The sequence below is a fragment of the Cervus elaphus genome, chromosome 5, assembly GCF_910594005.1.
Source record: "Cervus elaphus chromosome 5, mCerEla1.1, whole genome shotgun sequence".
Lineage (NCBI taxonomy): Eukaryota > Metazoa > Chordata > Mammalia > Artiodactyla > Cervidae > Cervus > Cervus elaphus.
Genome location: NC_057819.1, coordinates 54,086,889 through 54,101,248, shown reverse-complemented (window position 1 = coordinate 54,101,248; position 14,360 = coordinate 54,086,889).

The window sequence follows — 14,360 nt, the reverse complement described above, 5'->3', positions numbered from 1 at the left end:
CTTTGCAATTCTGCTGAGTTCAATAGTTCTTCATTTGATTTTAGAGATATGCATTCACGCTCATAGATTATACTGGTGTCCTTACTCATTTTCTCTTTTAATCTATAGGATATATTTAGGTACGTGTATATTTAATTTTTCTGTACTATATTATTTGGAATATTAATTTTTAATATTGTTTTAGCCTCACTGATTTTTAAAAATTTTTCATTGAAGTATATTAATTTTTGCTGTATAGCAAAGTGATTCACTTATATATATATTCATTTTTATATGCTTTTCCATGAAAGGTTATTAAGATATTTAGTATAGTTCCCTGTGCTATACAGTAGGACCTTGTTTTTTATCCATTCTATTTAAAGTAGTTTGTATCTGCTGATCCCAAACCGCTGCTCCCTCCCACCCCCATCCCCTCTATCGCTTGGCAACCACAAGCCTATGTTCTGTGTCTTAGCCTTACTTATATTTTATCTGTCATGAGTAAAAAAATAACTCTTCTCAAAGTAAGTTAACTTGAATTCTAAGCGTTTAGATAATATTGAAAAAAAAAATAAAGGTTCAAACATTTGAATGAGAAAAACCCAGGTTCAAATTCTAAGTCTTCCAGGGCTTCTTTGAAGCCAAATCTCCTCTTCTGTGGGCTTCCCTGGTGGCTCAGATGGTCAAGAATCTGCCTGCAATGTGGGTGATCTGGGCTCGATCCCTGGGTCGGGAAGATCCCCCTGGAGGAGGGCATGGCAACCCACTCCAGTATTCTTGCCTGGAGAATGCCCCTGGTCAGAGGAGCCTATCAGGCTGCAGTCCATTGGGTTGCAAAGAGTCAGACATGACTGAGCGGCTAATCACACACTTCTCTTTCGTGAAGAGGGAGATCACGCTAAGCTCAGATGTTAGCATTCAGGAAGAGTTCTGACATATACCTGTGATCCCACGGCCTAATATAGGAGGTGCCAGCAAGCCTGGTGTCAGTGTTCCTACCATCTGCTTTCCTCCTCATCACTGTCTATACTTTCTTCAGTTGTCTACTATGCTTCATCATCTCCTTCACCTTTTTTATTCCTTATTCTAAGACAGCTTTGAAATTGCCTTCAGTGCACCGATGAAAATTTTCTGCATCAGTGTTTTAACAGGGCCCGTTCTGCTATTGCCTTTGTATTATCAGTCATCTTTCCATCCACCTCCCTTTTATTCCCAGCTTATTTTTGCACAGCATCCAGTTGTCTCCTCAGCGTGTTCCTTACATATGTCAGGTATTCATATTTCTTAGAAATGACAACTTCTTGAATCCTGTTTAGACAAGCTAAACAGTTGTCTAGAAGTTTCTTTTGCTTCCTCTCATAAATCACTTTTCCCTGAAATGTAATTTTCTTTAATTTTCAGGATAATATATTCCTCTTCTTTTATGCTACTGTTTTTTTTTTAACCCCTATGGGGACCATATGATGTTTTTCATCAATTTTTGACACTATTGAACACTTGGTATATAAAAGAACATGTGTAGCATAATAATAGAGTTAGCAACGTAAAACAATAATAGAGTAAGTAACAATATAACAAAACAATAATATTACCAGGACTGCTGAAGTATCCTGGAAACCCTCTCCAATTACCTCCCTTTGGGCCCCAGTTTTTAATACATCTCAGACCTTTTACCTAGCATCCTTTCCCTTCTTCCTGAAGTATATCCTTCAGATGTTCTTTCAGTGAGAATTTGTTGTGGTTGAGTGCTTAGTACATAAAAATGTCTAATTTGGCTTTCTTTGAAAGGTGTCTTTGCTGCCTATGATTCCAGGTTGAAAGAAACTTCCAGCATTTTGAAAATGTTATTCTAGTGCCTTCTGGCCCCTGCTGAGAAGTCAAATGTTAACCTAGTTGCCATTTCTTTGTTCATAATCCATCTCTTCTCTCTGCTTTTCTAAAAATTTGCTATATTATTTGGCGCTCTGCAGTTTTTCTGATTTTGTACCTACAAGTGATAGTATATTCTATTTGGGATTTGTTGGTATTCCTCAGAATGAATTCATTAGGGCTCATGAAATTCTTATTATCTATTACCAATTTAAATATTCCTTCTGTTTAATGTAGTATTTTTTCAGAGCTCTGAGTAGATACATTGCTGGACTCATTCATTCTCTCTTCCATGTCTCTTAATCTCTCTTTTGTAGTTTTCCATCATTTTGTAGGTACCAGCTATATGATTTCTTCATTAATATCTTCTGGCTTCATTAGTTCTCTCTTAATGTATTATTCTGTAAACTTAGCTTTCATTTCACTGACTGTATTTTTTCATTTCTAAAAGTTCAATTTTGCTTTTTCTCGGCTATGCTTGCTGGTTTTGATAGATGCAGAGTTGTATGGTTATTTTTGCTTCTGTCCCATGGTAGATGTGGGGAGAAAGGGAGGGGAAAATCTCCCTTTAGAAGACCACTGAGACAGCAGAGGTAGAGGAAAATGCACATAAAATACATAGATAAATTCTTCAAGATTTTAGAAAGACAGTCTTAGATTTCTCTTGGGATACTGTTGTTTTTCCTTTGGGTGCCTAGTTGCTTTCTTTTTCTGGGCTCTCATGCCAATGACTTCACGCCAAGAACACGTGATTATTCTGGTCCATTACTATTGTTTTCCAGGTTCCTGTGCTTATGTGTTTTCACACAGTCCTATAAGTGTCTCCTGTCTTCTCTGTCTGGGGTGATCCCTTCACTATAATTTCACAGTCCCTGCCCTCCAGGATCAACAGAAGCTGTTACTGACCTGCTGACTGGCTCTGGTCCAGCACTTTGTGGTAACCCTTTAGAGTCTAAGAAGTCAGAGTTTGTAGGAACAGTTCTTCCGGTAAATGTATGTCTCACAGCTGCAAAGATTGTCAAACATGATTAATAACCTACTCTTTCAGGCAGATCTGAAACTTACCTAGTAATTATGATTTGACTGAAACTCTTAAACTCTCAACTCTTCAACCAGAGCACAACTATCACAAATGATTTGCAAACTGATAAAAATACGAAAAGCCAGTATAACAAGTTTTCTCATTTCCTCCTGATGTGTATCTGTAATATTGGTGTAGGCTGATTCTCTCTCTCTCTCATTCCCTCCCTCTCCACATTCTGCCTGCTTTCAGAAAGGAAAATTTTGTTATAAAATGCCTTAGTTTTCAAGACTTTTTCAGAATTTCCTTGATCTTGAAGGGTTGCTGCAAACCACTGACCTCATAAGAAGATCTTAACATTGTCAGTGTGTTCTCCATTGCTCAGGCTGAAAGAGAAATGCCAGGTTGGTTCTGTTCAGTTCCACTGCAGTCAGGAGGAGAGATTTCTTTTTATACCTTCATCCCCACATAAGACATTTCTACACCTAGGTGGGCATACAAGAGTCTAGGATTGCTGCAAAGCAAGTGGGACACAGTCAGTTTTTCTAATGACTTATAAAAATGGATATTAAGTTGTGAGATTATAACTATTTATTAATTTATTTGGACCTAGTGACTTACAAAAGGGATCTGTAAGTTACTTCTTTCGGTCCAGGGGTGACACAGAAAAATTACCGAACCACTAAGACCACCATGCCTAAAAAAATTGGGGGAACCTCTGATCTAGCCCAATATTCCATCTAATATGTGAGGCAGATTCTGAACATATTCACAGACTTACAGATGAGATAGACCTATAACAAAGACAGAAATAAACTATCACATATAAAACAGAAAATGATGGAGTGACTAAACTACTCCCAAATCATGCTTTAGTTTAAAAACTACCAAGCACAGCATGTATCAAAGACTTCATGGCTTCTTTTTTTTTGTTTTTTGTTTTTTGTTTTCATGGCTTCTTAAATTCACCCTTCCTCAGTTCAGTTCAGTTCAGTCGCTCAGTCGTGTCCGACTCTTTGTGACCCCATGAATCGCAGCACGCCAGGCCTCCCTGTCCATCACCAACTCCCGGGGTTTACTCAAACTCAATGCCCATCGAGTCAGTGATGCCATCCAGCCATCTCATCCTCTGTTGTCCCCTCCTCCTCCTGCCCCCAATCCCTCCCAGCATCAGGGTCTTTTCCAATGAGTCAACTCTTCGCATGAGGTGGCCAAAGTACTGGAGTTTCAGCTTAAGCATCAGTCCTTCCAATGAACACCCAGGACTGATCTCCTTTAGGGTGGACTGGTTGGATCTCCTTGCAGTCCAAGGGACTCTCAAGAGTCTTCTCCAACACCACAGTTCAAAAGCATCAATTTTTCAGTGCTCAGCTTTCTTCACAGTCCAACTCTCACATCCATACATGACCACTGAAAAAACCATAGCCTTGACCAGACGGACCTTTGTTGGCAAAGTAACATCTCTGCTTTTGAATATGCTGTCTAGGTTGGTCATAACTTTCCTTCCAAGGAGTAAGCGTCTTTTAATTTCATGGCTCCAATCACCATCTGCGGTGATTTTGGAGCCCCCAAAAATAAAGTCTGACACTGTTTCCACTGTCTCCCCATCTATTTCCCATGAGGTGATGGGACCAGATGCCATGATCTTAGTTTTCTGAATGTTAAGCTTTAAGCCAACTTTTTCACTCTCCTCTTTCACTTTTATCAAGAGGCTCTTTAGTTCTTCACTTTCTGCCATAACGGTGGTGTCATCTGCATATCTGAGGTTAGTGATATTTCTCCTGGCAATCTTGATTCCAGCTTGTGCTTCCTCCAGCCCAGCGTTTCTCATGATGTACTCTGCATATAAGTCAAATAAGCATGGTGACAATATACAGCCTTGACGTACACCTTTTCCTATTTGGAACCAGTCTGTTGTTCCATGTCCAGTTCTAACTGTTGCTTCCTGACCTGCATACAGGTTTCTCAAGAGGCAGGTCAGGTGGTCTGGTATTCCCATCTCTTTCAGAATTTTCCACAGTTTATTGTGATCCACACAGTCGAAGGCTTTGGCATAGCCAAATCACCCTGCCTATACCTACTCAATTCAAGACTAGGCCATTTTACATTTCTGCTCACATCATGAAAATCTCCCATTTGTTTTGATCTCCTATCTTATTCCAAAGTCCATAACAAACAAGTTTTGGGAAACCCATGGAGGTGAGAAACACATGTAAAAAATATTGTAGATGTCCTTTTACATGCAAGTTAATAACAGTATACACTGTTGTCATTCTTGTTGTGTATGTAGTCTCTAAGGGCTTATTAATTCATTCAACAAGTTTTTCTTGAGTGCACACCAGATAATCATTATATTAAGCTATTGTTAAATGTTCCATAATGACAGACATTTTATTTAGCATAGATGTTAATCATCCTGAATCTTGTTCTTTAAAAAAAGCGTATTTTAAGTAAATTAAAAAATAAAATTTTATTTTTCTTTACATAGCTCATGGGTCAAGTTGTCTTTAAAAATTAGATGACTGGTAGTTTACAGATCAAATTAGAATTATATTTTGTTGAATAGTTAATAAATGAATATTTGGCTATAAAAATACTCAAAGTGAAAGTGAAGTTGCTCAGTTGTGTTTGACTCTTTGCGACCCCGTGGACTATAGCCTACCAGGTTCTTCCGTCCAAGGGATTTTCCAGGCAAGAATACTGGAGTGGGTTGCCATTTCCCTCTCCAGGAGATCTTCCCAACCCAGGGTTTGAACCCGGGTCTCCCACATTGTAGGCAGACACTTTACCATCTGAGCCACCATGGACAGTGATAAATGTATAAGTCCCATTTAGTAAACTTCCTCACCTTTTAACATCCAAATCCTATTTTCTGCCTAAGAAGTCACCCTTGCCTACATTGTGGGGTGCATCTTTCCATTATTCTAGGCATTTAAAGACACACAGAGTGGGATCATATTATAATACATATATATATATATGTATATATATATATAGGACTTCTCTGGTGGCTCAGCAGTAAAGAATCTGCCTGCAATGCAGGAGATGAGAATTTGATTCCTGGGTTGGGAAGATCCCCTGCAGGAGGGCATGGCAACACACTCCACTATTCTTGCCTGGAAAATTCCATAGACAGAGGAGCCTGGCAGGCTACTCTCCCTAAGTTCACAAAGAGTCGGACACGAGAAGCAACTGAGCACACACATGTACATATACATGTGTGTGTAGGTGTGTGTGTATATAATTCTACTCTCTACTGCCATTTGCTCATTTATAACTTCTGAGGCATTTAATGTATATATAATACATATATATATATATAACTTATTTATTTTCCCAAGTTTTATTAAGTTATATTGACATAAACATTGTATTAATTGAAGATGCACAATATAATTATTTGATATATTATTTGACATATATATTGTTAAATGATCACCATAATAAATTAATATTCATCACCTCACAGTTATAAATACATATATATATATATATACATACATATGTATGTATATACACATACATACATCTTTTTAATGAATTCAGTTTTCCATGGTTGGATTTATCATAATTTAGCCAATTTCCTAACTGTGATTTTTATTATATCACTATATTGATATTATAATGAGGTCTTATAGAATATCTTCATTCATATATCCTTGTGCACATATGGGAGTGATTTTGTTGAATATTTTCCTAAAAGCAAAGTTCTTTGGGATAAAATATATGCATGTTTTAAATCTTGATCAATAAAGCCAAATTGCCTTACACAGTGGCTATAACCACTTGTATTAATATTATCAGTGGTACAGCAGAATGCTACTTTCCCTGTAAAGATTTATGGAGAAATGTTTACAATTTTATTTGTGGTCCAAACATTGTGACTGTTCAATCAATAATAGAACACTATTTTTTAGATTTAATGTCCAATATTATTAACAGAATTAGCCAGATTACACACATTTATACATTTTTTTTCTCAACAGCCAATTTTTCAGAGTGCTGTGTTAAAGGATGCAACTAGGATTATGCCTTTGTCAGGTACTTAAATTTCTAACAGTTTTTTCTTTATTTTAAAGTTATGATGTCAGGTGCATAAAAGATTCATGAGATATACTGGTAGGTTGTACCTTTATAACAATATATAAGGCTGTCACATTAAATTTCTTTTGTCTGACTGGGAATATTTGTTTCCTGATAGTACCATAAAAAATTTATTTCACTTAGTTGTGTGTATCCATTCTTTAGCCTTGAGACTATTGGTTTCATATTGTTTTATGGGTGCCTCTTTACAAAGCCCTAACAACTAGAATTTAAATTCTTGTTTTTAAATTTTATTTTATGTCACTTAATCTGGAAACTTCTATCTTTTGAAAGGAATTAGATGGAGTTATTGATATATTTTGATTTATCTATTTTATGCTTTCTACTTTTATTTTATTTGTTCCTTTTTGTTATATTATTGACTTGATGAATTAGTTTTCTTTGTTTTGGAATTCCATATCACATTTTTATTCAAGTGTCTATATTTTTTTAATATATTAAAGTATAATTTACATATAAATGAGGTAAAGACCTTGCATGTACAATTTGATCAGTTTTGAAAATGCAGTTTTTTGCAAATGACAATTTGTCCCTTTTAAAATATTACATTAGAAAAGGCAAATTCAGGACAAGGAAATGTATGAATGACACAAACCTTGACTGTTGAAGATACATTCCTGTCAAAATAGCCATCACCTAAGAAATCTCCCTCTTGTATTATCCCAATCAATCTCAGTCTTTCAGAAACAAGCATGGTTCTCATTTCTATAGCCATTAGTTAGTTATGCTAATCCAGAATGTCATGTAAATGGAAGTATACAGAATGTGCTGTTTCATGTCTGCCTTATTTTAGTCAGCATATGCCAAAAATTTTTGTCCATGTTATTGTGAGCATCAGCAATTCATTTCCTTACTTTGCTAAGTAGTATTCCATTGTATGGGGCTTCCCTGATAGCTCAGTTGGTAAAGAATCCACCTGCAACACAGGAGACTTCAGTTCAATTCCTGGGTCAGGAAGAACTGCTGAAGAAGGGATAGGCTACGCACTCCAGTATGGAATACCAGAAATTGTTTATTCATTGATCTATTGTCGGATGTTTTGTTCATTTCCAAATGTCTGTTATTATGAATTAAACTACAATAAACATTCTTGTATAAGTTTTTCTTTGCGGATGTAACAAAAGAACTATAAAGTGTCTGGGATTTTACCCTTTTGAAACCTAAAAAGTTTGCTTGGCATAGTTTCATGAAGTCTGGCATACATCAAAGGACTACTGAGTCAAAGACCAACGACTCTGTACCTTGGGGCACAAAGCAGCTTGAGTATCTATATATTTGCATCAGTCCCCCTTGCCTCCGAGTCTTATGAGATGACATGGTGGGACTGAAGTGGGTGTTATGCACGCAGTAGGTTTGTGACGGACGAAATGCTGACAACACCAAACGCTGGTAAAGACATGGACTAACACGAGCTGTCACTCATTGCTGGTGGGGCTGCTGAATGGTCCAACCACTTTGCAAGACAACTTGACTCTCTTACAAAACTAAGCATATGATCCAGCAATTGCACTCCTAGGTATCTATCGAAATGAACTGAAAATTTGTTGTTGTTGTTTTTCAGTCGCTAAGTCGTGTTTGACTCTACAACCCCATGGACTGCAGCACAACAGTCTTCCTTGTCCTTCCCTATGTCCCAGAGTTTGCTCAAACTCATGTCCATTGAGTCAGTGATGCTCTAACCATCACACCCTCTGCCGCCCTCTTCTCCTTTTGCCTTCAGTTTTTCCCAGCATCAGAGTCTTTTCCAATGAGTTGGCTCTTCGCATCAGGTGGTCAAAGCTTTATGTCCACCCAAAAACCAACATGTGAACGTTTATATCAGTTGTATTCAAAATTGCCAACATTTGGAAGCAACCAAGATGTCCTGCAATAGGTGAATGATTAAATAAGTCACAGGACATTCATACAATGGAATATTATTCAATGATGAAAATAAATGTGCTACTAAGATTTGTAAGACATAGTGGAACATCAAATGTGTACTGCTAAAGAAATCAGTCTGAAAAGGGTATATGCTGTATGAATCCAGATATATGACCTTCTGGAAAAGGCAGAAGTATACAGAAAGCAAAAGGAAGAGAGGTTGCCAGAGGTTCAGTGGACAGGGGAGAGGAAGGAACAGGTGAAGCGCAGGACATTTTTAGGGCAGTGAAGTCACTCTCTATGATACTGGAATGATGGATAGGTGACATTAGACATTTGTCTAAACCCACAGACTGGTATAATATAGCAAACTCGGGGACTTCCCTGGGGTCCAGTGGTTAAGACTTTGCTTTACAGTGCTGAATGTGCGGGCTCAGTCCCTGGTCAGCGAGCTGAGATCCCACATGCCCCAGGGCCAAAAAACCAAAAAACACATAAAACAGAAGCAATACTGTAACAAATTCAATGAACACTTGAAAAAAAAAGTCCCCATAAAAGAATCCTTTTTAAAAAAAAGTGAACTTTAATGTAGACTAAGGGCTTTAATTAGTTAATAGTAACTCATCAATATTGATTCATCAATTGTAACAAGTAACAAGTGTAACCACACTAATGTAAACTCTCAACAAAAGGGGAAGCTATGTGTGGTAGGCTAGTAATGGAAGATGGTAGGCAATATATGGAACTTTCTATACTTGCTGCGTAATTTTTCTATACCCCTAAAACTGTTCAAAATATAAAGTGTACTTAAAGCAAAATATACACACCTACTATGACAAAGGAGGCAAGGATATAAAATGGAGAAAAGATAATCTCTTCAGCAAGTGTGCTAGGAAGGCTAGTAGCCACATGTAAATCAATGATGTTGGAACACACCCTCAAAGCACACACAAAAATAAACTCAAAATAGCTTAAAGACCTAAGTGTAAGATGTGATGCCATAAAACTCCTAGAAGAGAACATAGACAAAACATTTCTCTGGAGTAAATTGTACCAATATTTTCCTAGATCAGTCACCCCAGGCAAGAGAAATAAAAGCAAAAATAGACAAATGGGACCTAATCAAGCTTAGAAGCTTTTGCAAAACAAAGGAAACCATAAACAAAACAAAAAGACAGCCTACGAACTGGGAGAAAATAGTTGCGAATGATGTGACTGACAAGAGCTTAATTTCCAAAATATATGAAGAGCTCATATAACTCAATAACAAAAACCCAAACAACCCAAACAAAAAATGGGCAGAAGATCTTAATAGACATTTCTCCAAGAAGCTATACAGATAGCCAACAGGCACATGAAAAAGATACTCATCATCACTAGTTATGAGAGAAATGCAAATTAAAACTACAATGAGATACCATATGACACCCATCAAGATGGCCATCATTAAAATGTCTACAAGGAACAAATGCTGAAGATGATGTGGAGAAAAGGGAGCCTGCCTACACTGTTGGTGGGAATGTAAACTGGTGCAGCCACTACGGAGAACAGTATGGAGGTTCTGCAAAAAATTAAAATTAAATGGAAAAGAATATGAAAAAGAATGTGTGTGTGTATATATACATATATATGCATGTGTGTGTGTGTGTGTGTGTGTGTGTGTGTATGAGAATCACTTTGCCGTATAGTAGAAACAAGCAACAATGTAAATCAATTATTCTTCAATAAAATAAATTAAAAAAAAAAACCAAATAGAAGAGAACAAATAAACACATCCCTTGAAAAGATGTTTTGGAACTAAGATTGTTAGTGTCTCTGGTCACACAGCACACAGGAACACTTAACCTATAGGGAATTATCCACAACCATATGACCCCCTGCTTTTTATGCCATATTGATTTCTGGTAAATTTTCCCATGAGTATGACACCCTGTTTGTTACTCTGATTAATCTGACTAGAAGGAGGTTAGAACAAAATATATTTATTTGTCTTGTACAACATTTAATAAGGTTACTGTCAACAGAACTCCAAACCCCAGAATAAGGTCAGCCTACAGTACTGACCACCATGCTCTCCCTTCCATGGTTTGAGCCCAGCCAACTGAACAAATGCCATAAACCATCAGGGCATACCTTGAAAATCCAGTATTTTTTTACATTTCTGTATTGATATTTCTACTTGGCCCAGATATGGCTTGATGTATTAGCAATTACATAGCTTCTGTCTTAGCCTGCAAGGTAGAAGTGTAAGGTAATTTTACCCATCCATCATAACCCTGGCCAGTGAGTTGAGGCAAACTTGAATCCCTTCCAGATCCAAAGTGGTGCCATTGATTACTTCAGTTAAAATCAAGGACAAATATCACATAAGTTGGAATTGAATGACTCTCACCATAGGGATAAATAACTAGACAGATTTCCTTTGGAGAAACTCTCCCAAATAACCAAAGATAGGCTCATTTTGGAGAGGTCTCTACAGCCATCTGAGAGATACGTGATCTACTTGTCATGTTTCCTTAATTATGTGCATCCTGAGGTACAAATTTTCAAGATTTTAAGAGGGAGGCAAGTTTATGTCTGGCTTCCAGACACAAAATATCATTTCAGGGGCACATATATTACCTAGAAAGACAAGGTTGTTTTCAAATTTGAGGGCCATCCAAATGGGACCTATACAAGTCAAGAAGGTTGACAGTGTTATCAATGTGGTCTTCTAGTTGACTGGTGGGTCCTAGGGTTCCCACTTCAGCTTCAATAGTTGACTCACTTCCTAATTTTTTTTCTTTGAAAGGACTCAAGACAGACAGTTCAATCTGTGCTGTTTGTCCACAACACCTTCTGGGAAACATCTGTCTGCTCCACAGAGGTGACTGAGAAAGTTAGTGGAAAGATACCTAGATGTGATGACAAGTGTTTTTCTTGGGAAGTAGAGGGCTTGGGATCATTCCCTGCTATTTCTAATATACTTTATAATACAAATAAGGGAAATGGCAATCAAATTATGGCCAGAACTATCTGGTAACAGTTGGCAGACTCTGCAGTTGGTTAACTTCAAGGCATTTGCAACAGTTTGGTAGAGCTAGAGCAGGGCATTTTCCTTCATGAAGAAAGTTCCCAGAGTAGTTCTAAAAAAGAAGCATTATTAATATCCTGATTTCCTCCATACCACCCTGCATCTATCTAATGCATTCTCCAGGTGCTAAGAATGTTACTCTCCCCCAGTCATTACAAAATTGGTAAGTCCCATTCTGGTAGCTATAGTTTCACTTTTTTTCCCGTCCCCAATCATCTCTTACTCTCACCCATATTTTCCATAGAGAAGGTCGGGTGCTAGAGGAACAAGGGTATTTTAATAAACCTGATAGAAATCCATTATGCGCCCCATGTGGCCTGCATGGGCCATAGGAGGGGGCTCAGCGAGCAGTACTCTCAACCAAGTGGTTATTATCTTTAGGATCTAAAACACTGGCAGTTCAACAAGTGAATCCAGGTGTCTGAAGCAGAATCAAGTTTGAATCTCTTAGATTCCCTTTTCATTGGTTTACCACCACAGTGATATACTGTGTGTGTGTGTGTGTATGTATATATCAAGTATATGTATATGTATACATATAATTGATTTACAACAAGGAAGAAAAAGAAGCATCATTTTCGGGGATGTTCATAGCAGAATCCCAAATATTCAAAATGAATATGAATGAACTCTCACCTCTTTTGTGGGACCTATACAAGCCAAGAAGGTTGGCAGTGCCTCCTATGTGGCCTTCTAGTTGGCTGGGTAGGTCTTAGGGTTCCCACTTCACCTCAAAAGGTAACTGAGCGAGAACTACCTCTTTCTGGGGACCAAACTACCCGCTAAAGTTTGTGAACAAGGAAGGAATGATAAAGGTAGAGTCGGAAATATTTTTGAGACTATTTTTGAGGAGCCATTCCAATACTCGAATATACTAGATGTCTCTGGATGGTGGGAAGTATCGAAAGTTCATTGACTATCCTGATCATTACCCCTTGTTGAGTGGCCCTTGTGATAAAAGATATGTTCTCTTCCAACTACAAATGATCCAGAAGTAAAAAACATGACATAGATTAGATTGAAAGGACAAAATAATGTGGCTAGAATTGACTGATGCAACTGGAAGAATAACACTATCATCTGAAAAGTGTCAAGAGCAGTGAGGCACTACCAGTAGCCCTAGAAGGGTTCAAAGATCTAATATAATCTTCTGGGAAGAGCAGGGGCAATGCCCTGTGTGACGTAGTCTTCTCCACTGCAAGACAAACAGAGCAACTTAGGGTAGGAGACACAGGTCTGGTAGTGGTGCTCTCTGAATCAAAACCCAAGAGTCCTTCACTTTGTGCCAAGTCTCTGATGGCACATACGTTGTTCTGTCTGGTACAATGGCAAATTCAGCAGCAATGCTGGCATCTAAGTAGAGAAGCCCCAACTGGTACCTTAATTTCATGCGGTCTCATCAGAAAACAGGCCCTTACTATGGGCATCTACATGTGTGACTCAGTATCATCATTAACCATGATTTTATTCCTATAGTTTATGGCTCGGAAGAGATCTGTCTTTTAATCTGCCACCTGTGGTTTTCTAAATGGCAGATCAAACAGCTAAACCACTGACAAAAGTCAAAGAGTCAATAAAATACAATAAGGTTTATTGAGTGGCATACTGGACAAAGATATGTGAAATGCCTTGAGTCCTCAGCTGAGCAAAGTAACTGTCTATTTTTGTCATGCATAGCTGGGACTGAGGCTGGACTGTGGCTGTAATCCAGTAGACTTTGTCAGATTTTAGCTTGGGTAAGTCGTAAGTGAACAAGGCCCAGGCATTTAAGTGAATCTCCTTTAATCAAGAAAATTCAAAAAAGAAAAGAAAATTCAGTGGCTTTGCTTCAGGCAATACAGTAGGGATAGAATGTTTCTCCCAATGAGATAGCTGCTACTTTTTCTTGTAGAAATGTTATTGCTTTTAATTCCTAATTTAATGTTATATCAGTCAACATATTGTGTATCATTTTAATACTTTTAAATTTATTGATATATGCTTTATGATTCAGCATTTAATCTGTTGTTTGTCTGCCAGTAAGCTCATCCAAAGATATTTTCATCTTTTTATTATAGTTTTTCAGCATTTCCACTTGACTTTTGTAATCCATCTCTCTGATAAAATTCTCTATCTATAGTGGGGAGAATAATGTCCCCCCAAAGATGTCTGTGTCCTAATTCCTAATACTTGTGAATGGTATGTGATATGACAAAGGGGAATAAACATTTCATTTAGGATTAACACTGCCAAGCATCTGACTTTAAGATGATGAGATTATCCTGGGTTATCCAGGTAGTCTCATTGTAATCACAAAGTTCTAAGAAGTGAAAGAGGGAGGCAGGGAAATTAGTGTTGGAATTAAAGAGAGCCTTTGAAAATGCTGTCATGCTGGTTTGGATGATGTGGGAAGGGGCCATAAGCCAAGGGATGCAGGCAGCCTTTAGAAGCTGGAAAAAGCAAGGAAACTTA